Below are 26364 nucleotides of genomic sequence, written 5' to 3'. Positions count from 1 at the left end.
ATATGATCTCTTAGTAGTCTTCGCCTCTTACATAATGTTGATAAAAATTCTGCAGAGTTTTCTGTGTGCTTTACCTGTTTCGTTCCAAGAGAATTTAGATGAGGCATAGAATGCTTAATACCAAAACAATGCAAGAGTTCTGTCACTTTTCCACAAGGTGTCACCAGAAATTTATGTAAAGCCATGTAAACTCCTCCAATAAGAGTAGCAAGTTTATCTTTCTTAAAAACCTCAATGTAAATTGTTAGATGTTGATTGCATTACCACAGTTTTTAACCTGAATAATTCCTTCCACAGTCAGCACTTCAGTAATTTATGGAACTCCCTAATGTAAAACAAATTATTTCCAGAAAAAAAATAAGCCGGATAAAATGGTTAGCAATTAATTATACTGTTCTCTCTCTATAGCAAATCCAGTTCGAACATTGGAGAAGTACAACTACATCTTACTGGTTTTAAATCATAATGGTATAAACTTATGAAGAATGTTTATTTTTATGTTGTTGCGTCAAATTCGATGCTGTTGTTACGTGTCTTTAAGTCAGTTCTGACTTAGCAAGTCAGCACTTATGGTGACCCTACCCCTATCTTGGTAAGATTTATTCAGTGGAGGTTTGCTGTTGTCTGAAAGAGCATAATTTGCACAAAATCATCCGGTGGGTTTCCATGGCTGAGCAGGGACTCAAATCTGGGTGTCCTGGAATCCTAGTCCAGCACTCATACTACAACACTACACTGGTTTGCATCAAATGTTAGTCCCGAGTTAACAGAAGGATCCATCTTGCCTGTATCCATTTGGATTACCACCTTCTTTGGGGTAGGGGCTTGGTCATCATGACAAATACTTCCCAGTGACATTGTACACAGACTTGTTTGGGAAGCACCTTTACCCAGTGAATTTCAATAAATTATGAATGCTCTAGAATGCTTTCATCCGTAGCATTTCAAGAAAAGGCTGGGAAAGATTCTTCCCTGAAGAGTCCCTGCCAGCCATTGCAAACATTGAACTAGGTGGACAAATGGCCTTACTCTTCGTAAGGCAGCTTAATGTGTTTCATGGCCTGTGTCTCTTCATTGTTCATGAAAAATCTATTGATGCTTGCTGTGTCTCTAGTCACACAAAGCATGGATACAAAGCAGTTTGATCATGATCTTTTTTCTGGAGCTCATCAAACTTTCTCCACTTGGATGCTTTAGTTCAAGGTAGCATTAAAAAAATGTTTTCATTTTGTGTGCCGACTAGATCCCTTTTTTTTGGCGAGTGGCATAAAAATTATATATATATATATACACACACACACACACACACACACATATATATACTGTAAAGCTTTTAAAATAACGTTTTTATTTTGTGAGGTGACTTGTTGGGTCCCATTACTGGGAAGAATGCCCCCCCCCCCAAATAATAATGAAATAAACAAACTGATGAGAGAGGAGGAGGAGGAAAACATGTGTTTTTAATCCTTAACTTTTCCAACAAGACCTATATAATAAATACTAAATATTTATTTATTATTATAAGACCTATATAAAGGAGGAGGAGACCATTTTTCTGGGGCTGGGACTACTGCACTACACATGATGGCAATATTGGGAGACAACGCGTTTTAAAGCGCAGGTCACAGTGGCCCCATACAGACTGCCAAAATAAAGCTGCTTCGGGACACTTTGGAGGTATGCTGTTTAAATGTTGTATGCGTCCTAAGAGTCTGGTAGCTGCGCCAAAGCTGTGCTCCAGTCCTCAGGACTGGATCGTGGCTTTGGCGTGGCTTCTGGATTCTTAGGAAGCATGCAACATTTAAACAGCATACCTCCAAAGTGTCCCGAAGCAGCTTTATTTTGGCCTGTCTGTATAGGGCCAGTGATTCCCAAACTCTGGCCTTCCAGGTGTTTTGGACTTCAGCTCCCAGGATCCAAGACTATTGACCAAGATGGCAGAGGCTTCTGGGAGCTGTGTAGTCCACAAAAGAGAAACAAACGAAGCTCCCAGAATCCCACATTATTAACCACCATGATTGAGGCTCCTGGGAGATGTAGTCCAACAAAATCTCTTCAAGGGCACAATTTGGGGACTACTGATGCAGGGAGATCTTGTAGCACCTTTGAGAGTTAACTGAAATAAAGTAGCCTCAAAAGTGCTACAACAAGATCTCCCTACACCACTGGTCCCCAAAGTCTGCCCTCGAAGAGATGTTGTTGGACTACATCTCCCAGAAGCCTCAGCCATGTTGGTTAATAATGTGGGACTGGGATTCTGGGAGCTGAAGTCCACAGTTTGGGGGGGGGCACTGCTATGTGGGGATAATTTTTCTCAGAGTTGAGGAGTTTGAAAGGCCTAAGGGCTCCTTCTTTTTTTTCCACTCAACTTTGGGGCCATGTTTCTGGGTCTGAGGAGCCCCTTTTCCACACTAAAGGCCTGTTTTTTGCCTCTTCCTCCTCTTTCCCCTGAGGAGGAAAGGCCTGAGGAGGGGGACCAAGCGCCATTTCACAGGGGCTGCACCCTCCCTCCTTTGTTCTCCGAGCCACGCCCCTTTCCTCTCCTTTTGGCCCGCCCATTGGTTGGGCCAAACGCCACTCCAGGGAGAGAGGGCGGGGTCAGTGAGTTTGGGGGACCCTCTTGGTCTGAGAGGTGAGCAGCACAGAGCCAGCTGGCCAGCGAGGAGAGAAGACGCTTGGGAGGCGGCTCTGGGAGGGCCTGCGCAGGTAAGGGCGGCCCAGGGGCCCTTCGCCTTTCCCAGGAGAGGGATGGGGACCTGGCAGCAGCAGAGACAAAAGGCGGCCTCTATGGTCCCTTTCTCTCTCTCTCTCTCTCTCTTTCTTTCTCAGCCCTGGCCGCTCCCTCCTTCCCTCTCTCTTTCCCTGCTGTGCCCACGCCCTACTGCCACTCCATCTCCATCTCCCTAGCCTTTGGAGCTGGGTCCACACTGCAGAAACAATCCACATTGAGACCGCTTTAACTGCCTTGGCTCAGTGCTAGGGAATCCTGGGGAGTGTAGTTTTGTTGTGGAACCAGAGCTTTCTCTCTCTCTCTTTCTTTTTTCTTTTTAAAAACATTTTTTATTGATTATCCCAATAATAAAATAGTGCATCAAATAATGTTATCTAGTCTATTTATTATCATCCCCGGTAATCTCCCTTTGTAACTTTATTCAATGTAATATTCTAGTCTCAAAGGTGCTGCAAGATCCCTTTCCATACTGGCTTTCCAGACTAACATGGCTGGGTCTTGAGGTCCAAAACACACTGCAGAGATAATCCAGTTTCAGACCGCTTTAACCACCCTGGGTTAATGCTATGGGACTCTGGGGGCTGTAGGTTTTTATGAGACATTTATCCTTCTCTGTTAGAGAGAGCTCTGGGGCCACAATGCACTACAATTCCCAGAATTCCCTAGCACTGGGCCAGGGCACCAAAACCAGTCTCAAACTGGGATTATGTATGCAGTGTGTTTTGGACAGAGGGCCCATACAGACAGGCCAAAATAAAACTGGTTCAGGTCACTTTGGAGGTACGCTGTTTAAATGATGCATATGTCCTAAGAGGTTGGAAGCCACACCAAAGCCACAATCTAGTCCTAAGGACTGGACCACAGCTTAGGCGCAGCTTCCGGACTCTTAGGACGCATGCATCATTTAAATAGCATACCTCCAAAGTGACCCGAAGCAGCTTTATTTTGGCCTGTCTGTATGGGGCCATAGATGTTGAGCAAGTCAGAGGACTTTTTGTTTTGCCAGACAGAGAGAGAGAGAGTAGGTTGTGGATTATTTTGCACATAGTTGGTATGTTGGGATTGTAGGTGTTTTTACTCTTACTTTTTAAAACCAGTCAATCTATTTTCCCTTTCTCTTCCAGAGTTTAATACAAACACTTACAGAGATGCAGAAAAAAAGTTAGTTGTGAATAAGGCCCTTTGGAAGTAAAGGATCTTACTCACCAGTGACTAAAGTCCTATCAACTGAAGTGAGGCTTTCAGCCCTTTGCCAGGATGGGAGGCTAAAATATCTTAAAACATTGTTTGGAGTGTGTGTAATTTTCTCTAAACGGATGTGAATTGGCTGGAAATATATTGATCTGACTCAGGATTGTTAACGACTTCTTTCTCCTTCTGTGGTAAGAAAGACTTACTTCCAGATGACCAGACTGGGATAATTTAGTGAGGATGCCTAGTACTTTTTTCAAAAACATAAGCTATATTACAAGTTGCTAACAGGCAAGTGGGTTAATAAAAAATATTTTTAGCTAGTAACGTTTGCGAACGGTTTGCAAAAATGAATGTTTTCCATGTTATAGCTGTGGGCAGTTAATGTTAGTGTTTCTAAGCCGTTATCTAGAAGCCCAATGGAAATCTCACCTCCTGCCTATCTTACAGTGAAGAATCATCAGGTTAATGGTTTCTGTTCATTGGAAAATGATGTTAATTTCTGTCTTTATTCATGTGAGATGCTGCACTAGGCAACGAGAAGTAAATAAAATACACTTTCTTTGTTAGAGCGTACTTCATCAGATGCAGGAATGGACAGAGAGAGGCAAGGTGGAAGAGTCAGCTGTGCAGCTTGTGGATGGGGAGGGAGAGAGATATCTCCATCCACTGTTTTGGGGTGAGAATACCCCCCCTTCCGTCCGTGAGCCGCCCTTGACAGTTATAACCATTTGGAGAGCAAATATCTCATTTCTATTCAAAGTGTTATCTGCCGTATATAAGAGGTATTAAGCACAGCCTGAAGAAATGGAGCGAACTACAAACTGTGTATCCATGCAGCGTGCATTAAAACCTATAATCTGTGTTCAAAGTGAGACTTGACACAATCACATTTTAGTAAGAGACCCTGCTCAGCTATCTGATGTTCCTTTCCTCCTTCTGCATTGAATTCACCATTTTAAAAGACAACAAAAAACTCTGTAAACCAGAGGAAAAAAATCAAAAGGTTGTACAGGAGTAATATCGCGACTTCAGATAAAGAAAGGAGATGACATAATCAATACATAAATTTCACCAACATCAAGGGTTTTTAACTCTTATAGGATCAGTGGATGAGCTTTAGCTGGTCACTGAACTGAGCACAAAAAATGGAATACCTTGCCTCTCGATTTCCTTGTTACATTGAAAATTGTGCTTACATGCATTTTTCTAGTGAGGGGCTTCATAGCTTTTGTCAGACTCTCAAAGGGGCCTGTGACCCAAAAATTTGAGAAGGTCGGCTGCCATCAGTTGTAAGAGTTCAGTCCCTGGTTCCAACTTCCTACAAAAGATGACCAGTTACTCAATCTTCTTTAGATGTTCTTAGTGTGTAAGTTCCATCATCGATAAAGTATTGTGCTCTTACTCATCAACAGATGAAATATGTTTTCCACATGGGTACCATCTCAGACATTAGTCAGCTGTTTCTTTTTTTATATCATTTTAAAGCAAATCTCAACCAAATAGCAGCAAGCTCTTGTTTTGTAATTTCTGTTACAGTTTGCCTTCAAGTCATTTCTGACTAATGGTGACCCTAAGCCAGTGATGGCGAACCTATGGCACACGTGCCAGAGGTGGCACTCAGAGCCCTCTCTGTGGGCACATGTGCCATTGGCCCAGCACAGAGTTTGCCAGAGTTTGTTACTAGAAAGCCAGAGAAACACAGCACTTTGCAATAAATAAGTGGGTTTTGGGTTGCGGTTTGGGCACTCGGCCTCTAAAAGGTTCACCATCACTGCCCTAAGCCTTAGTGGTTAAGATGCCAGTTTTGATGATCAGAAGATCAGAAGGTTGGCAATTCGAGGCCCGAGTGCTGCATGATGGGGTGAGCTCTTGTCACTAGTCCCAGCATCTGCCAACATAACAGTTCAAAAGCATGCAAATGAAGTAGATAGATAGGTACTACTTCTTGGCGGAAAGGTAATGTTTGGCACAGTCATGCTGGCCACAAGACCACCAGAGCAGTCCTTGGACAACGCTGGCTCTTTGGCTTAGAAATGGAGATGAAGACCATCCCCTTCAGTCAGTTATGATTAGACATTCATGTCAATGAACTACCTTTACCTTTTTAAAACCATAAGGCTTTTATTTAAACTATCATGGGGTCTTCTTGGCAAGATTTGTTCAGAGGAGGTTTGCCATTGCCTTCCCCTGAGGCTGAGAGAGTGTGACTCACCCAAGATCACCCAGTGGGTTTTGTGACCAAGCTTGGAATCAAACCCTGGTCTCCAGAGTTGTAGTCCAACACTCAAACCACTATGCCACACTGACTCTTGCTTTACATCTATTCAAGTTGCTCTTTGAGAAATTGTGTTTTCCAGTATGTGTTTGGCTTTCAGTATGTATTAGACTTTCAGCAGGGTGTAGTGGTTTGAGTGTTGGAGACCAGCGTTTGAATCCCAGATCGGTCATGTAAACCTGATGGCTGACCTTGGGCAAGTCACACTTAGCCTCAGAAGAAGGCAAAAGCAACCCCCTTGAATCAAATTACTGCTCTTTTCTTGTTTCCCCCCATTCTTCATATATTAATAATGATGATTTCCAGAAGTGTGATATGGTGACACAGCTTGGCTTTAACATGCAAACAAGAGGTGATGGAAGGAGGCGATTTTGATGTGCATCCGAATCTCATTGTGGTGTCACAGGCCAAACTCTTGATCCTTGTCCTGAAAGAAGCACTACCCTGTGTTCCTCCACATTGATTTCTGAAAGAGCTGCCCAGGCAGAAATGTGTGTGTTTGTATGAAAGAGATGATTCTATTCTCAACCCAATGTTAAAACCTTCTCTCCCCATCCTTCTCTGCCTCTCTCTCCACCAAACATCCCATTTAACTCAATTTTCTTCCCTTTACAATCCAATGTTAAAACCTTCTCTCTCCACCAAACTCCACTTTCTGCACAATCCAAGTGTTAAAACCTTTTCAAGCACCAGGGAAATGATGTTAGGTGGTTGGGAGAGGTCTAAAAAAGGAGGGTGTGGAGTGGTGTTTTCGCATTTATATCCTTTGTTACATGTCCCTAACTTTTACCCTCGACTTACTCATGGGCCATATCAAAATCTTTGGCCTTAAAAGTTGTAGTTGACTTATACATGAGGTCACCTTGTACATGAGTATACATGGTAGTCTCTAAAATGTATGCTCATTATATTTTACTTAAAGCAAGGGATTCAGAAAATAACAGCAGAAAAAGTGGGTTTTTCTGAAGAAGAAACACAATTCAGAGGAATGTTTTAATTTAGGGGCACAAAACCTGTAGCTCTGCTGATGTTGAACTGCAGTTCCCATCGTCTTGGGGCATTTGCCACGCTGGCTAGAATACATGAAGTCCGATGGGTCTGGAGATTATGGCTTCCCCACTCATGATTTTAATGATTTTTAAAGGTAACCATGAAAATACTTTAATTTACAGCTTGTAACCAAAGGCTGACTTTTATTTTAAATTATCTACTAACACTAATATAAGTTTATAGGTATTCATGATCAAATCATTGTTACCTCTAGAAGAATTAGAGAGGGAGCCAACGGTTAACATTGTGTCAGTAACTGCATTGAGTGTGTATTGGGTGTACAGTATTTTTCTAGCATGCAGTTCAAAGTGCTGTTATTTCCTTCTACACAGACAGGAGTGAGATGATTCCTCAGGGATTTGCAGGATTTTGTAAACAGAAATATTTGCTGTTGAGTTATATCCATAGGAATAGCAGTGTATTTCAGGAGTACAGTCACCCCTCTGTTTTTCCGGAGGAATTCGAATCCCTCGCCGTTTGCGGGTAGCAAATGGAGGGGGACAAAATGGGGAATGCCGCCATTTAAGCCAATGGGGCTTGAATGTTGGCAGTTTTCCATTTCTGCAGGTGGGAGGGTCCGGAAAGGATCCCCTGCAAAAATGGAGGGGGGACTGTACACAGAACCTTGTTAAGAGGAAATCAGTAATGCTGCTGCTAAGAAGGAGAGAAAGAATGTTAAATATTGTCATGTTCTTTTAAATGGGGGGAAATTAGGCAACCATTGGAAAAAACAAGGTTCCAAGATGTCAAAAGAAGATGCTCTGCTGAAATTTGCCCAGTATAGTAAAAAGAGTAGTCTGGATCTCCAAAGTTAAAGAACTGTTGAGGATGATTCTTCAAACGTGTAGACCTCTAAATGTTTGGGGTATCAGAAATATTTGTTTAGACTAAGAATTGTTCAGGAAGATTCTTCAAATGAGCCTCCATGGACATGTTTGGGGGCATTAGTAACATTTATGTTTAAAAATCTGCTTCAGTTTTCACTTCTATGCAGTAGTGATTTATTTGTGGATGAAACAGGACTACAGATTATTAAATTTTAGGTATACAGAATTTTGGAGAGCCAGTGTGTAGTGCTTTGGATGTTGGACTAGGAGAATGGGGGACCAGGGTTCAAATCCTGCTTGGCCATGGAAACCCACTGGGTGGTCTTGGGCAAGTCACACTCTGTCAGATTAAGGCACAGGCAACCTCCTTCCAGACAAATCTTGATATGAAATCATGTAATGAGTTCTGATTTAAGGTTGTTATAAACCAGAAACAAATTGAAAGCACAGAACAACAAATACAGATTTTCTTTCATATTGGCTACAGGCTTAGCAGGTGCGGTTTGTTTGCTTAACAAATGGGTTTTATTAGTAGCAATTTGTGAAATTCATAGAAAATAATTGGTTCAGACTTGTGAAACTGTTATATTAAAAGACTAAGTGGCATCATAGCAATAAATACCCCAGGAAAGTTAACATTTCCAAGCTGTGATCCTAATTAAAACTTTTACTCAAGGAATCAAAAAGTCTTCATAGAGCAACCAAATATTAATATTGGTGAGTTAAAGTATATTGATCTTGGTACATCTATTTCTATCTGAATGGAGAGGTTTGGGATGTCTTCAGCCTCTGCAGTTGAACTTCTAACAGGTATCCTGTAAGCACTGAACTGCTGAATCATATCTAATTTATTTTCCAAAACACGAGGCTGTCTTTGTAGGAAGAAAAAAAATATATGTCAAAATAGTAACATATGAGAAATTCAAGAACTCAGTAGCAAAACTAAGAAGATGATCAGTATGTTGTTTCATGTGTGAACTGTGTGGTCCAGCAAGATAGTTCCCATATGTTGTAGTAGTTTCAAATTAAAATGTGTAACCCCTAAGCTGCTTGAAAAACCTTAACATCAAACGACTAACAGAACTATGAACAGAATTTAGAACTGGAATAAAAGAATTCCCCCCTCCATCAACCGGGACGTGAACTATATAGTGTTTTGATAAAACCCCATATTTTGGCTGGAATGATGTTCAAGGCTGAAAAGTAGCTTTGGCAAAACCTGGAAAAACAGATATTGTTCAGTATTCCCAGTGTCATTTTTTGACAAAAGTTGTCTAGTGAAGCATGTACACAACATCTGCAGAAGTGAACAGTTTTGAAAAAGGTACAGAAAACTGAGCACAGCTTTAGTTATCTGCCCCCATTCTCAAGATCCACTGCTAGAGACAGAGAGCATTCTTTCCTGTCAGAGAGTCATTTGTCCTCTTGCATCACAACTGTTCTATGCTGAGCCTGCTTCACTGTAACTGAGAGGAACTGGATAGTGTTTTCTAACCACCCAAGCACCTTATGTCTTTACCAAAAGAACTGACAACCATGGAAAGGAATGTATAAATGCAAGTGGTTCTCGGCAGTTCAATGTACTTCAGGTATGAATAAGCAAAGCTGTGTGACAATGCATTGTAAACATTCAATCCACCTTCACAATTTTGCTTGCAATTATAAGTCAAAATTATATACAGTACTTGAAAGTTGTTCCTTGATTGCCCAACATTTATTTATTTCATTTTTATCCCTTGCTTCCATCCAGGAACTTTAGGTGGTAGTATAAATATATATCCCTGATGGCCCCGCATATTTTACTCACAACACAAGGACACCTGGGAGGCTCTATAGCTGAACAGGGACTTGAATGCAGGTCTTTTGTCTTCTAGTCTGACAGTCAATACACTAATCTAGTGACTAAACAACACTGGTGAGTAATAGTGGCTAGTAAAGTTGGCTCCAACTATCTGAAAAGCTGTATTTTGCCACCAAAATTAATTCATTACATATATTTATTCAAAAATCATTGCATTGTGCATATCTTCATTTGTCTTCAGCCATCTAGCAAACAGCAGTTTCACAATTCATTTGTCAGAATGGGAACATCTACCCAAGTCAAATGTGTTCCTGCAGGGGTCCAGGCTCAAGATTATTTCACTGAAGACCAGTATTGTCAAATACTCCCAAGTATGTTCCTGTGTAAGCTTACTTACTCGTCAATTTATTTATTTTTCAGAACAGGGCCAGGAAAATGTAGGTTTTGAATCCCCATTCAGTAATGACAGTGGGCTTGCAGTAGACTGCTGGGCTAGTCTACATGACAGAGTGGTGAAGATAACATGGGAGAGTGGGGCTCTGAGATGCCCTGAGTTCTTGGGAGGTAGAGTAGAATAAATATGTAAATGATTTTTTTTCTTTAAACATTATTTAAATCCTGCATTTTTTTCACAATAAGAGCACCCTAATTGTTATTGGGGGTAGGTGGGTTGTCCTTATAATGTTCGTACCTTAATCAGGCTGTTGCTGTGTGCCATCAAGTAATTTTAGACTTATGGTGAACTTAAGGCAACCTGTCATGGGGTTTTCTTGGCAAGATCTCTTCAGATGTTTGCCCTTGGTTTCCTCTGAGGTTAAGAGATTGTGACTTGCCCAAAGTCACACAGTGAGTTTCCGTGGCTGAGTGGGGAATCGAACCCTGATCTCCAGAGTCGTAGTCCAACTCTTAAACCACCACACCAGGTCTCTATTTGACACCAAATTGGAAAAGGCCATTAATATTTTGAAGGGAGATGGATTCAAGATTATTGATTGGATGGAGAACTGGTCTGAAACTAAAAGATAGACTTTCAGTGGAGAGAGAACTCAAATACAGTGGACCCTTCCCATTCACGGGGTTTGATCCCCCCCCCCACAGATGTGGACAGTCATGCCCCATATTATTTAGTGGCGGTGACACATGAATGCATAATCCTGGAGTACAGAAAATATCAATAAATCCATTGATGCTTTGATATAGAGAGAATATGCCAAACAGCATCTTCACTTCATATGTGGCTTAAATGAATTCTTATATTCAGAGTGAGGTCTGTGATAGCAAACCATTCAGAAGAGGAATTTCGTAAACCTTGTTCCAAACCCATTAAGATTTATTTCCCTCCAGCTAGCCGATAAAGAAAGCTTTGTTAGCAAAATTAGGCATGTAGTGATAGATATATTTATCCAAATATTTTTGTGGTGGCGAATGAGGGAGTGTTTAGTTTGATAATTTCTGGCAGTCTCATGACTGATGTAATATTCTGTTGAGACTTGTAGCTTCTTTTAGCTACACCCCTCTTCGTTTGGCACACAAGCAACTGCTCAATTTTTCTTCAGTTAGGTGTGGTCCTAATGTTTGGCATGCTGGGCCAAAGAAACCATTAGCATCTGACTTCTTTACTTTGTGGAGAGCTCCACAGAACAAGTAAGAGTAATAGGTGTGTGGGTGTTCAGGCTAACTGCAGATATGTGAAGCCTTCTTATTCCATCATTTGCTCAATGATACTGTTAATGAAGTGCAACGTTTTGTCAGTTGAAACCACTTGGGAATTGAAGTGTACTGACTTTCCATTCTCTCAAAACAGTATGCAAACTGTCTGTTGCTACATAAGCTGATCCACGAATGTGGAGTGAAACAGACCCTTTTTGAGTGTTTTAGGGTAGTCACATATTGCAGTACTGATTTAAGGAAGCATGCTCTGGGCTGCAGGATGTGCATGCAGAAGGGTCTTCTGAGTGGGTTTGAAAGTCTGGAGTGCCACTGCTGTTTACCATGGATATTATGGAGGTAGATGGAGCAAAGGTATGAGTATAAGCATTTTCCATATAGCTTTTAGTAGTCCGTCCCAGTGAAGACCAGAATGCACTTTCTGAGGTGTTGGGCAGCCAAGAAATAAAATGAAAGAAAAAAGTTAAAATAGCTCACCTTAAAAACCTAAACTGAATAGTGAAGCACTGTTTGAGAGAACCTCAATTTTTGTCTTTTTGATGGCCATGCTGGATAAATATCCATTTATTACTGTATTGATCTTTCTATGCTGTTATGAGAGATTTTTGGCTGAAGTTGTTGCTGTTGTGTGCATATGGCAACCCTAACGTGAACCTAGTTTTCTTGCCAAAATTTGTTCAGATGGGGTTTGCCATAGTCTTCCTCTGGGGCTGGGTGTGTGACTTGTCCCAGGTCACCCAGTGGATTTCCATGGCCAAATGAGGATAGGCTTCAAATGCATACCTGAAATGCAGTAACTTTGCCTAGTAATGAAAGATTACCAGCCCTGGTACCATGAAAGCATTTCTGTGAAGTGTGTGCTGAATGTGGGGCGCCGCCTTCCTTACTTTCTACTTGTCTGAAGGGAAGGCAGGGCAACTTGGAGAAGGGCCTTAAGTGAAAAATAAAACATTTGGGTAGGCTTATTTGGAGCAGGCAATCTTTCAAAAAGTTTACTACGCTCTGAATGATGCTGAACTTATTGGAATTTTTGATCTCTGTGTGTGTGTTCTATTTCTAGATTCACGTTAACTCTATACAGTGGTGCCTCGGGATACGAAATGATCGCGTTACGAAATTTCCGGGATACGAAAAAGTCAGATTGGCAAAAACTGTTTCGGGTTACGAAATATTTTTCGGGTTACGAAATTCATTTCGGCGCGAAATTCAAATGCTGCTATAGGCTTTCCAGTGCTAACGGAGTATTTCAGGTTACGAAATTTTCGGGTTACAAAAGGAATGGCGGAACGAATTAATTTCGTATCCTGAGGCACCACTGTACATAATGGAGAGAGCAAGGTACCAAAATCTACCGGTCCTGTCTGCTACTCATTTAGTGGAAGGTGTGAAATGGGGATCTACACATGTTATACTGTATACACTTAGACTCTTTCATGTTCTCCTGGAGTTTGTTATACAATAGAAAGGAGAAGCCAGGCATAGTCAGACACACATTCTAGATTTTAGGAAAGCTGATTTTAGTAAGCTTAAGAGAAATACTGGGGATGATCCCATGGTCAGGAATAATAAAAGAGAAGCAAGTTCAGGATGAGTGGGAGTTTCTCAAAAGGGAGATACTGAAGGCATAATTTAAAACAGTTCCTGTGAGGAAAAAAAATGGAAGATGTCTCAAACCAGGATGGATGACTAAGGAACTTTCAGCTGAGCTAAATTTTAAACAGAACATGTATAAGAAATGGAAAAAGGGGGAAATCACCAAAGAGGAATTCAAACAAATAGCAAGCACATGTAGGGGTAAAGTCAGAAAAGCTAAAGTGCAGAATGAACTCAGGCTTGCTAGAGAGGTTAAGAACAACAAAAAGGGCTTTTTTGGATATGTCCGCAGCAAAAGGAAGAAGAAGGAAATGGTAGGGCTACTGTGTGCAGAAGATGGTAAAATGCTAACAGAAGACAGAGAAAAGGCAGAATTACTCAACACCTTCTTTGCCTCAGTCTTCTCAGAAAAGGCAAAGGGTGCTCAACTTAAGGAAAATGGAACAGAGGACAGAATAGGGGAAATTCAGCACAGAATAAGCAAAGAGAGAGTACAGGAATACAGTACCTGGTTAATCTAAATGAATATAAGTCTCCAGGACCTGATGAACTACATCCAGGAGTATTAAAAGAGCTGGCTAATGTAATATCGGAGCCATTGGCAATTATCTTTAAGAACTCCTGGAAAACAGAAGTCCCAGCAGACTGGAGGAGGGCAAATGTTGTCCCCATCTTCAAAAAGGGGAAAAACGAGGATCAATTATCGTCCTGTTAGTCTGACATCAATACCAGGGAAGCTTCTGGAGCAGATAATGAAACAAAGAGTTTGTGAACATCTAGAAGGCAATTCCATAATCACAAAAAGTCAACATGGGTTTCAGAGAAACAAGACATGCCAGACAAACCTGATCTCTTTTTTTTTTTTGATAAAATCACCAGCTTGTTAGATGAAGGGAATGCTGTGGATATAGTATATCTTAATTTCAGCAAGGCCTTTGACAACGTTCCCCATGATATTTTTGCAAACAAGCTTGTAGAATGTGGGCTAGACAAGGTAACTGTTACATGGATTAGCAATTGGTTGACTGGCCGAACCCAAAGGGTGCTCAACAATGGCTCCTTTTCATCCTGTAAAGAAGTGACCAGTGGGGTCCCACAGGGTTCTGTCCTGGGCCTAGTGATAGTCAACATCTTTATCAATGACTTGGATGACAGAATTGGGAACATACTTATCAAATTTGCAGATGACACCAAATTAGGAGGAGTAGCTAATATGCCAGAGGACAGGATCAAATTTCAAACAACCTGAATAGACTAGAAAGCTGGGCCAAAGCTAACAAAATAAAATTCAACAGGGAGAAATGTAAGGTACTGCACTTAGGATGGAAAAATGAAATGCACAGATATAGGGTGGGGGACACCTGGCTGAATGAGGCAACATGTGAAAGGGATCTAGGAGTCCAAGTAGACCACAAATTGAACATGAGTCAACAGTGTGATGTGGCGTCTCCTTCCTTGGAGGTCTTTAAGCAGAAGCTGGATAGCTATCTGTTGGGGATGCTTTGATTAGGATTTCCTGCATGGCAGGGGGTTGGACTGGATGGCCCTTGGACTGGATGGCTCTTCCAACTCTACGATTCTGTGATTCTATGTGATTAGCTTTGAGATGCCCTAATCATCACACATTCTGCTGCAGTGATACACATCAGTATGTACATTACTGGGGCAGAATGTAAGAGGGTTAGTGCATTTCATACCTTTGGCTGAACATTGTGTAGATTGGGGTCAGGGCCAGGGCAGCTGAGCACAGGGAGTTTCATGACTCTCTGTACCTATTTGTATTAATACCTCAGTTTTCTACTTTTCATGGTACTCAAGGGAGATTACTACACACAGCTTTTAAACTGTGATTATAGCAATAAAGTACCTTTGGCGATACTTATCACCTCCAACCTGTAGCTGCTGTGTGTGTTTAGTGTGGTTAGGGTGTCCTTTTTCATTGACGTGGGAAACCCGTTAGTAGCTCCCAATCAGGCGGCAGTCCCAGGGCTCCACCGGTATGAAACATCGCTGCCAGGGCAGTTGCAAGATGGGCAGTCATGTAGTGTCATAGTCTTCTCATCTCCTCCTGTCCCCTCTCGCCATTGCTGTTCCCTGGCAGCCTGATTTGCTTTTTGCTCTTTCTTTCCTTTCTTTCTGTTAAAATTTAAATTGCATTACTGGAACTGTGGAATTGCAATAAAAAGGTAATGAAATGAAATGAATTGAAAGGCATGTTGGGCAGGGCATAGAGCAAGCGGATGGTTTAGGGGGAGTCAGAAAGAGAGCACAATGGCAGCGGAAACCCTAGCTGCACGTTTGTGAAGGCTGCTCTCAAACCAGCGTGTTTCCATTTTTATTACTTAGCATGATTATGGCAAGAACAGGGCTTGTGTGATAAAGCCCAAGATGAGCAGTATGCAGGGTTAGCCCCTCTGTGGTAATTTTTTTTTAACAGAAAAGACAGCTGTAGTATAAACTTGGACGATAATAGCAAGGTTTGGTATATATTTAGAAGCAGTTGCATATTTGTATTGTAAATATTTCTGTACAGAAGTTCAAACTGAAATCACTGCCGTGCCTTTTATAAAGCTTGTAATGTATTTGCAAACAATCATGCTTTTTTTAAATTAAAGGATAAACCTCATGATTGAAAATGGAGTGAATTGATAATAGAATTGGCATAGTGCTTTTATGTCATTTATTCTGTTAAGCATTAAGAAACACTGACAAAAATGGATGTATGCCCATTTGAAATTTGTTACTACTTTAGAGGCAGGAGAAAAGGTACAGTATGCAATGTTGTACTATATATGATTTGGGAGTATAGTGTGCATGCTAAGGATTCCATTATACATTTCAAATTTGAACACTGTGAGTTCTTCATCCAGGGCAGCAAGATATACAGTTGACCCACCACATTTGCAGCTTTGACTTTTGCAGATTTGATTATTTGTGGATTTGATTACTACAGTGGTACCTCGGGTTACGAAATTAATTCGTTCCGCGGCTAATTTCGTAACCCGAAAAACCTTCGTAACCTGAATTGCCATAGGCGCTAATGGAAAAAAAATAGCTCTCTGCTGCCCTCCGGTGGCGAAATAGCGCCAAGGTTTTTTCGTAACCCGAAAAAACCTTCGTAAGCCGAAACAATAAATCCCTATGGGATTTTTTCGTATCCCGAAAAATTCGTAAGCTGGGTAATTCGTATCCCGGGGTACCACTGTACATACTCTCTAGGAATCTCTAGGTCCTCCAGCATGGCTTTTCTGGAAGTTTGATCATAGAGTCATGATGGAGTACCTAGGGATTCTTAGGGAAAACACTTCTCTAGGCACTTGTAGGTCCTCCTGCACGATTCTGTGATCAATTTCTAGCAGATGTTGACCATAGAGTTGTGTTGAAAGACACAGATTCCTAGAGAAGTGTTCCTTCAGAGGAAAAAATAATGCTTTTTGTTTTCAGCTTTTCCATTTTCATGCGGGTACAACACAGTGTAGGGATGGAAATAACATTTGTAAATATTTAAATTTAGATCGAGAATCTCTGATGGGGGGAATTCTAGATGGATGAAAACCTTCACAGTTCTTTACGATAAATCTACATGTGGTTTTTAAATGAAGAAAATGCCATTTGTAGGTTTTTATTGATGAAATCCTGAACAAAGAATGGGCCTTGAAAACTGCACAGATGTCAAGGACCTTCTTACACCGTGAGGGAAATGGTTAAATTATTAATTGTTGCCCCCAAGAATGAACTTTAAGAAGGTTTACAGCCCTAGTGTAGTGTGACACTGCTTCTGAGCTCTGCAATGTTATGATGAAACTTGGTTTTGTTTATTTCTTACTTGCTTAAAAATTCAAACAGAATTGATTCTCTTAGCCATTTTACTGGGAAGGGGAGGAGAATTGTGAAATACATTGCAATGTGATATCTGAAGCAAGGCCTCTTGAACATTTGCCTCTGCTAGCTACTCTTGTATACCACAGCTGTTTTGCTACAGACTGTTGGCAGCTGCCCCTTCAGACAGACTGATAGAACATGCCAAATCCCATTGTGACCATTTTCAGCCATATGTCGATGAAACTTCGATAACGTCGATCATAATGAGGAGATTCAGTGAGAAGTGCTTCCCTAATATCGGGAACAACAGTTATGAATTGGAAGTATAGGTTTTTAGTGGCAAGTTTCAACCTTGTTTTGTTACACGGAAATGACTTCTTGCTAAGAGGGAGGCCAAGTGTGTTTGGAGAGGTAGGAAGTAAAATTATCATAGAAAAAGAATCTAGTAGAGATTACATATTGAAAAGCCACAAACGACAAATAAACTTTTCTGGTTCTTTTTACTTATGAAATATTTATTTGGCTTAAAGCCACCTAAAAGTTTGAAATACATTATGTTTTTGAAATTCAGTAATTTTGTTTTAAGGAAGAAAGATGTCTGCAATAGCATTTTAATGGTGATACTGGCCTTATTAAATTTCAAGTGAGAAGCAGAAGCAGCTGACAAGGAGAAAAAAAGCATTCCCTTTCTTTTCTTTTCTTTTTTTCTTTTTGCCCATGACAGCTTTATCTTGGCTAGTTGTTGTCACTGCAAAAGACTCATCTGGGTGTTATCCTGATGGTGAACTAAAAGACTCAGACAGCCAAAAGATTCAGCTGGGTGTTATCCTGATGGTGAACTAATGGTTAAATTATTAATTGTTGCCCACAAGAACGAAATGTAAAAAGATTTACATCCCTAATGTAGTGTGATGTTGAGCGTAGGGAAAATATTTCTATTTTTCTAGGCCTGGGTGGTAAATCACTTCTGAGTAATATGCCAGAACTGTGCAAAGGTGCCCAAAGTGCCTCATTGATTTTAGTGCATGCTCTGTTTCTTCTCTTAACATTGTTTGTTAAAAGTGACCAAAAATTCATATACCCCAGCATTCTTTATCTGGAAGCTCACAAGCAGGACAAGATGGTGGTGCTACTTTCTAGATTTAGGTATATAAAAGTTCTTTGAATATTGAACTTCCCTTTGGCTAACATGCATTTCAGTCACTATTAATGGGCTTGCTCTCCAGCAAGATATTTAATTTTCTCCGAAGATGCCAGCCACAGATTCTGGCGAAACTTCAGGAAGAAACTCTTCTAGAACATAGCCACATTTACCGAAACCCCCCACCAAAAACTATATTGAATTTTGTTGGAAGCCATCTAAACTTGGGGCCAGAACTAACCGTTTTCTCAAGTATCTGTGCACTTTTATCTAAGTGTGTGTGATTATATATCAACATATAAAATATTACATTTAGCTTTTACTTTGAAAAAAAAGTGCTGCTATAGAGAGTAAAGAGAATATAAACACCCACAATATGTTATAGCTGAATGATCATGGTGTGAATGCCTACTAGGAATTGGTCTTCTGCCAAGGAAGTGCCACATTGCTATCTTCCCTCCTGAGTGCAGCAAAGGTGAGGGTGGGTCAGTCAGGAACAAATAGTGCTTGCAGCCTCACCTGCTGGGTTATGAGGGCCATAGGTGCAATCACTTGTGAGGCACGGATGGAGCTGAGGAGAAAATCGCCCAGGATCAGGGATTTCCCCCAACAGACAATGGATCACTAATTAAACGGACACAAATCTTCCTTGCATAGCCTCCCACCCTGAGGCATTGCCATTCAACAACAGAACAGTACACAGATTAACTTGTAAATCACTCTTCCCAACCTAGGGCACGTGTACCCCACTTACTTCCATGCCAGCATTCTCTGAAGATGCCAGCCACAGATGCCGGCCAAATATCAGGAATAAACTCTCTTAGAACTCAGCCACCTGAAAAACCCACAAAAAACTATGGATGCTAGCCATGAAAGCCTTCGACTTCACAAGTCTAGGCTATTTGAAAGGACCCAGCAGAAAGCTAAGCAAGAGGAGCAAAGAGTGCGAGAGGGAAATAAGAGCAGAAAAGGGTATTGGGTAGGGGCTTGAAAAGGGCAAGGTAAGAGGATTAGACTGAACAGAGTAGAGGTGGAGGAGGCTACCTATACAGCTGAAGGGGAGTGATTTCCTCCCAACTGAAAGAAGAGACAGTTGAACCACTGAACTCAGACCTCATCTCTTGGGCAGAGCTCTACCCTGAGGTACATCTCTTTGACCTCATTGCAGTGCCCTGCAACCAACTAGCCCTTGAGAAAGTTATAGCAACGTCAGTATTTAGAACAGAAATGCTTTGAGAAAGATCAATAAAATAATACTATTATTTTTATTCTACTACCTTTGCAGCATATTTGGGGTGAATGCAGGAGAGGTCTTTTCTAAGGCTGGTCTCACACTTTGCAACTCTCTCCTTAGGCAAGAAGCCTTCGTGGTTGTCTTTTTGGTAGCGGGTTAAGCCATTTCGGATCTAGCAAATTTGGGGGAATTAATTGATGACAGGAGAAGGGTTTTCATGGTGCTGTACTGTTTTTAATCTTTGTTTTAAAACAATATTTTAAATGATTTTAATTCTGTTGATAGTTTGATACTGTTTTAAACTCAGATGTATGTTTGTATGTCTTAACTATATGTGCGTTTATTGTCGTTTTCTTGTCTTTTGTAAGTCTTGTGAGAAAGGTGTGAATATAAATAAAGGGGCAGATGGATTTATAGGCTACTTCTGAATTTCATTGACAAAGCAACCAATCAGTGTAATTTGAGAAGGAATTCCAGGCTTGGCATTTCCTATCCTAATAGGATTTGTCCTCTGTCTGCCTGAATGGGCTTTTTCTTGTCTAGCACATGGTCTATCAATAAACCAAGTAATTCATTGCATTAAAATTTGGACTCTGGTTTTCAACAACCGTTTTCAACATTTGTTGTGAGTTATTCCGGACTCCCTAAATTGCAAAGGTGTGAATGCAGACTCAGATTGAACCAGCAAAATAACATAGCCCTTTGTGTATTTTAATAGAAAAAACAGTATGCAATTAAAAAAACAACCTCAAGAAACAAATAGCTTACAGAAATAGCAAGGATTTACAGCTATTACTGTTGAACTGCCCCATTTTTTTCTGAATGGGACTGAACACAAACAGTCTCCTGTATTACAGACTATGAGGACAGGATGCTGCAGAGCAAATAAATCCCCTGGCTGCTTCAGCATTTCCTAGCATTGCGTGATGGCAGGATGGGTGCATTTTGTAACAGCATGTAGGGATTTTGTTTGATGTTTTCTTATGTCACCTTTCCTAGGCTTTTTGTTTCCTGAAATTTTGCTGTCATCTTGATTGCTTCTAATTATTTCTCCTGCTTTTAGCTACTCCAGTTTCTAGAAAAGTGTATATTGGTGTGAAAGGGAAGTACCACACTGTTCTATCCAACCCATATCATTGCGTTGGATACCAGGCATTAATGGAGTCATCTTGTGAAATAATTGTGTCCATCCTTTAGAGTTAATCTTGACATCATGAGAGGGTTACCTCAGTTTGGGTAGCTGTGCCAACTCAAGAGGCCCTGTGTTTTTCTCCCCATTTTCATGGATTGGCTTTCTATAAAAAAAAAAAATGGTGCCAGTTTAACAGACTTCAGTTAATTTTACTGGTACTTTAGCGTGGAATGATGATATGTTGTTCTGTTGCTTTCTACAATAAATCCAAATGATGTAATTTCCAAATTTTTGACTGTTGTGTTCTAAATGAAAACTGGAGCGGGGAGAGCAGAAAAGAATAAAGATCAGTAATTAAAACCTCCTCTGGGATTGGGAACTGTGATTAAGGTCATTTTAGAAGCTATTCATTCCTGCTGCTGCTGCATGAAACATGAGACAGTAAAAAGGGCAGAAGCTTCAAGAGGGAATATTGGAAAAGGTCTTTGCTGAATGTGACTGAATGAGTAGACATTAGACAAGAATCTTGGTTGTGAGGCTAATATAACATTGTACGATGAGAAAAATCTGAACATCACTGCTATTTGGAATAGATGAATTGAAATCAATGGGACTACAGTAGCTAGTCCTGTTGAATTCCGTGGTCTGCGCCAGGAGGTTTCAAACCTTCGGCTGTCCAGATGGTAAAATGTTAACAGATCACAATGAACAGGTCCTCCATGATATTTTAATTAGCAAACCTATTAAATCTGGAGTAGGCAGAACACTGTTGAATAGATCCATAATTGGTTGGAAAACAGTGATCAAACCATGCCAGCAGTGACTGTGTTTCAAATTGGAAGGAGAAATCAAGTGGAGTGCCGCAGGGTCCTTCCCTGTAGTTGACACTCTTCAATATTTTTTATCAATTATTTTAGATGATGGAGTGGAGGGAATGCTTAACGAAATTGGGAACACAAAATTGGGGAGGGGTAGCTAACAACTTGGAAGATAGGAAGAGAGTTCAAAAGGACCCTGATAAACTAGAAAAATGGGCTGAAATTAATAAAATGAAATTCAACAAAGTCAAAGAAAAAAATGTGCATTTAGGTCACAAACACCAAATGCACAGGTTTAGGATGGGATGTTTGATGGATGGGTATCTGGGGAAGGCAAGGCACCGATCTGCCTGGGAAAGAGGCTTGGAGGGATGGATCTATCCTTTCTTCTTTTCCTTGCGGATGGATGCCTGCCTTGCTCAGGCAACCATTCTCCCAGGAAAGGAGCGAGGTTGGCCTATGCACACTTCCCAGCTTCTCCCTCCTAGGCTTTTTCCCTTAGGGGAAAACCCCAGGAGTTAGGAGGAGGAGTGCGTGTATACTTGGCCTTGATCTTGCAAATAATCAAAACTGCGAGTGTCAAGGCTGCAAATGTGAAGGGCCGAGTGAGGATAAGTTGGAGGAGACTCAGATAAGAGCCATGAGGATTATAAGAGACATGGATAGCAATACATAAGAGAGTTTGAAGGAGCCGGGTATGTTTGGCTTGGTGAAGAGAAGGCTGAGGGTTGACATGATTGCTCTTTAAATTCCTCAAGGGCTGCCAGAAAGAGGAGGGTATGGCCTTTTTCTCTGCTGCCTCAGAGAGTAGAACTAGATTTAATGGTTTTAAGTTATAGGACTGTTGATTTCAATTGAATATTAGAAGGAACATCTTGACAGTGAAAGCAGTTCGGCAATGGAACTAATTGCTTAGAGAAGTGGTGGAGACTCTCCTGGATGTCTTCAAAAAGAGACTGGACAGTGACCAGCTGGAGATGCTTTATCTTGAGCTTCTGCATTGAGCTGGGAAGAGGGTTGCACCTGATGGTCCAGCTCCATGATTCTATTTGGAGAGACAAGATGGACAGAAGAGAGTGTGTAGGTGAGAGACTGAGATCATGGGCACATGGAGAGAAGCTGGGGTGTGGATATCTGGTTTGTGTGGATGGGATGCTTAGGGTGATGAGGTGAGTGCTTTGAGTTTGTTTGGAGTGAGAAGCTGGGGTATGTATGAATATGTATATATTTGTGCATCTCAATAGGAGGGAACTACGATGCTTGAAGTTGAAATCTCTCATCTGTCACAAACGTCATGGTAGGCTTGCTCCTAAATATGCAAAAGGGAAATCTGAATAACTAGCTATATGCCAAAACACTGTTTATTCAATGACTACTGCCAGCATTCTTGCTGAAGCAAATAAATCATTGAGGGAACCAGATTACATTTTTCTTTGAGTTAAATTTCACTGTTGCCACACATTTTCAATGAAGGGGTTTCTGTTTCCCAAGGCAAGAGGAAATTCCAAGAGAAGCTTTTCACATGAGTTGCCTTGCAAAAGAAAGTCCCAGAGATTTACTAATAATCTTATTTGTATTCTGCTTTTGTATTTTTGGAAACAAAGCTACCAGGGTTATTATGATGGATGAGAAATTATGGAATCCCTTAGAAGGAGCAAATGTGTCAAGGTGTTAACAGTATTTGTTGCTGTAATTATTAGGTTGTGTGTTTTTTTAAATCAGTGAGGGGAAAATTTGCCCTTCAGACCATAGGATCATCTTAGCAATCCTGATCTCTTTTTTTTTTTAAGTTTTGAAGAGCCCTAGTGCAGATCCATCACTACAAACAGCCCCCCCAAAAGAATGGAATGAGTGGACAGGGAGGCAACAAAAACTGGCAAATCCCAGCAAAATCCTAAGAGCTATATTTCAAGAACTCATGCTTCTTGAGACCAGTCTGAAAGAGCTCTATAGCTTCATTAAATGCATTGCAGTGCAGTATGGTGATAGATTTGGTTCCTCCATTAGATACTCATGGTAAAAATAGTTTTGATCACATGTACCTCTCCCATGATGTGGCTACTGTGCATACCATGCTTCTATACCTTTCTCAGGTACAAAACAAAATGATGGACGTTGGTCAGATTATTGTGCTTAAAGATCCTCACTTTTTTGTTTGCTAATACAGCGGGCCCTTGGTATTGGGGGATCCATTCCAGCCTCCCTCCCCACGGATACCAAAATTCACAGGTGCTCAACCATGCATTGTACCCGATGGGGTGCTTGCACATGGCTACACCACCATTAGGGACAATGGGAAGTCCCATTGGGGTCAACATGGGCTTGCTGTCCTTAGATGCTCAAAGCCGCAGATGGCAAGTTTGTTGATACCAAGGGTCCACTGTAGATGCACCCAACACAAATGAAAGAGTACCTTTATACTTTGAAGTAATAATTCTGAGTCCAGCTGAAAACAGTACTGCAATGGAAATTAATGGGACCTTCAAATCATAGTTACTTTTTTTCCTTACATTAGCTGCCATCATGTAACTATTTGTTGTTGTTAAAAACATCTTTAGTGTTTGTGAATTCCTGCTAAAGGAAGGGTGGACAAAGTTTGGCCTTTGGATGTTGCTGAAATGCAACTTCCATTATTCCTCACTGTCACTGTGCTGGCTAGAGCTGATGGGAACTGGAGTCAAACAATATCTGCCCATAAGTACTCTAAATGTAGTTGGACAACAGCAAAAATCTTCTCAAAATGCTCATGAAGGTTTGCAAATAAGCATTTCTAAATTTGGTGCTCATAAGCCAGTGGTGGCGAACCTATGGCACACGTGCCAGAAGTGGCACTCAGAGCCCTCTCTGTGGGCACACACACCATAGTCCCAACACAGAGTTCACTGGAGTTTGTCACTAGAAATCCAAAGGGACATGGCACTTTGCAATAAATTAATGAGTTTTGGGTTGCAGTTTGGGCACTTAGTCTCTAGTCTAAAAGGTTCTCCATCACTGTAAGCCATCTGCTGCTTGGGTTTGTTTTTTTTTGTCTATAGTGGTGAACCATTATTTCATAAAGCTACTGGTTGAAGGATGGGAAAGGACAGGGCACGGTGTGAAGGTGAGGGATGTTGTGATACTTCCTACAATAGCACAGAGCTATTGAAAAAAGGTAGATACCTGAGTATCTACAGACGTGGGACGTTGGGGAAGATGGAAAAACACAATAGCAATGGGACTTGGTGTAGATGTGAGTCAGTGATGAGGTTTCCTCTTCTGGTGGCACATTTTTTTATCCTGTTATGTCCTCTCTGACTGAAGATAAGAGAGGCTGTTTAAAGGTATTCAGTCCTTAAATAACTGGATGGCACTGTGCTGTTCTGTGCTTTGCAGGAAAGGAAACTGTTGTACTGGGATTTACTCCTGAATAGAAATTCATGGAACTGAATGAATGGTTTATGATAGTGGGAGAAGGGCTAACTGGAATATTACAGCTGAGTCCACCTTCTTTGCTTACTCTGCTTACTTGGCCCCACTTACTCTGCCCTTGGCTGTGATTCATGCCAAAATGCCAAGACCCCTCCCATATTGGAATACAGCCTCTAGGCTTTACAAGGTCCCTAGGCTTAAAAACTGTTTGGCATGACAGTGTGATTGGGATAACTTAATCTATTTTGCATTTTTGATACTCTTGCAACACTGCTACATTTTAAACCTCTGTACGTAATGCAAAATTGCTGTTCTCATGCTTTCTTAGAAAATAATATGGTTCTCTGTAGAAAGTGTGGGATGAAAATGATTTATTTTAGTAAATACTTCAATTTGGTGAATTTTTTCATGGGATTTATGGCCAATAAATGGATTAGTTTCCTATGGAGAGAACATGCAATGTTAGTATATGAGAGATTTCTTCTGATGTATATATTACTTGGATTATCTCATATACATTCTCCCTTTTTTCCTTTGTAAAGTTCAAATGTCATTACTCTTATGGAAGAGCTGTCAAAAAGTTCTTGCATTTGTAGGTTCACCATATATATGTACCTGTGTCTGAAAGGGTTTTTTTTTTATCACACACATCCATTCATGTACCAGTTTTGTTGTTTGTCAAAAAGCTGGAAGTACAAGGAATATTCTTATTTTTTTTTCTTACCCTTGTTAAATGTTTGGAACACTTGGAGCATATGGAATACTAACATAGGAAATGTGTTTTTAGTAGTGCTCCCATGAGTGGGAGCAGATAACCCTTGAACTGGCCCTGAAATAGAATCATTTTTTGTCCCAGCAATGGGGTATTTCTGAATCCTTAAGGGATACTCTTGACAGCAATTCAGGGTCTTGAAGTAACCTGTCCCAAATAAACAGATGCCTTCATGAAACGGTTCAGCAGTCAAAAGGTAGGATCTAACCATGAAATGATAAAGGTAGTATCAAATTCAATAAGGGAGGATGGGTGCAGAGCACATGTCATCACAGTGCAAAGATCTGGAATGTAAAACCATTTTAACTTTTACAGCCTTTAATGACCCATTTACATTAGAAAGCATAAACAGTGGTAAAGGATCTTGTTCCAGTTCATGAACACCATTTCTGCTACCAAAGAAAAAATTGGTACAAATGGTAACAGGCTAAGGTGGTTTTTAAATATAATTTTAACCAGCAGGAATATTAGCTCCTCTTTATAGTTTTGCTAAGTTATCTATTCTGAATTTCATTATTACTGTATATGCTCTTGCATAAGTCTAGAGATTTTAGTAAAAAAAAAGCTGGGTTGACTTATCCACAGGTCTATGTAAGTACTGTACCTTAACTTTTATCAAACTGGGAACCATCCACTTCTCTGAGTAGAGGTGAAAGGCAAGAGTTTAATCCATTCTGGGAGAACCTCAAAGAAGCATCAACCACTTTTTCTCTTTCTGTTGCAGCACTGCTTCTGCTCTTTTGGAATGTCAGGGTGGGAAAGTAGCATTGTGCTTTGGTATACTTTTCCTTCATCCTTTACATCTTTTGTTACATGCCCCTAAGTTTTACCTTCAACTTATTCACAGGTTATGTCAAAATCCATAATTTTGGTCCCTCCAAACCTGCCCTCAATTTAC

The 26364-nt window shown here is 40.7% G+C and overlaps 1 protein-coding gene across 1 annotated transcript in view; it reads left to right on the top strand.

Annotated features, from left to right (window-relative positions):
• Nucleotides 1-2595: 2595 nt before the first annotated feature.
• AFAP1 (actin filament associated protein 1) overlaps nucleotides 2596-26364 on the top strand; it is an 80971-nt gene continuing 57202 nt past the window's right edge. Inside the window, exon 1 of the mRNA XM_042463831.1 lies at nucleotides 2596-2706. The gene's annotated coding sequence lies outside the window, so the exon portion shown is untranslated. The remainder of the gene's footprint in view (nucleotides 2707-26364) is intronic.

This window comes from Sceloporus undulatus, chromosome 4 (genome assembly GCF_019175285.1).
Source record: "Sceloporus undulatus isolate JIND9_A2432 ecotype Alabama chromosome 4, SceUnd_v1.1, whole genome shotgun sequence".
In the NCBI taxonomy this organism is placed as follows: Eukaryota; Metazoa; Chordata; class Lepidosauria; order Squamata; family Phrynosomatidae; genus Sceloporus; species Sceloporus undulatus.
The sequence above is the reverse complement of the archived record's forward strand: the minus strand, read 5'-3'. Positions and strand labels throughout refer to the sequence as shown.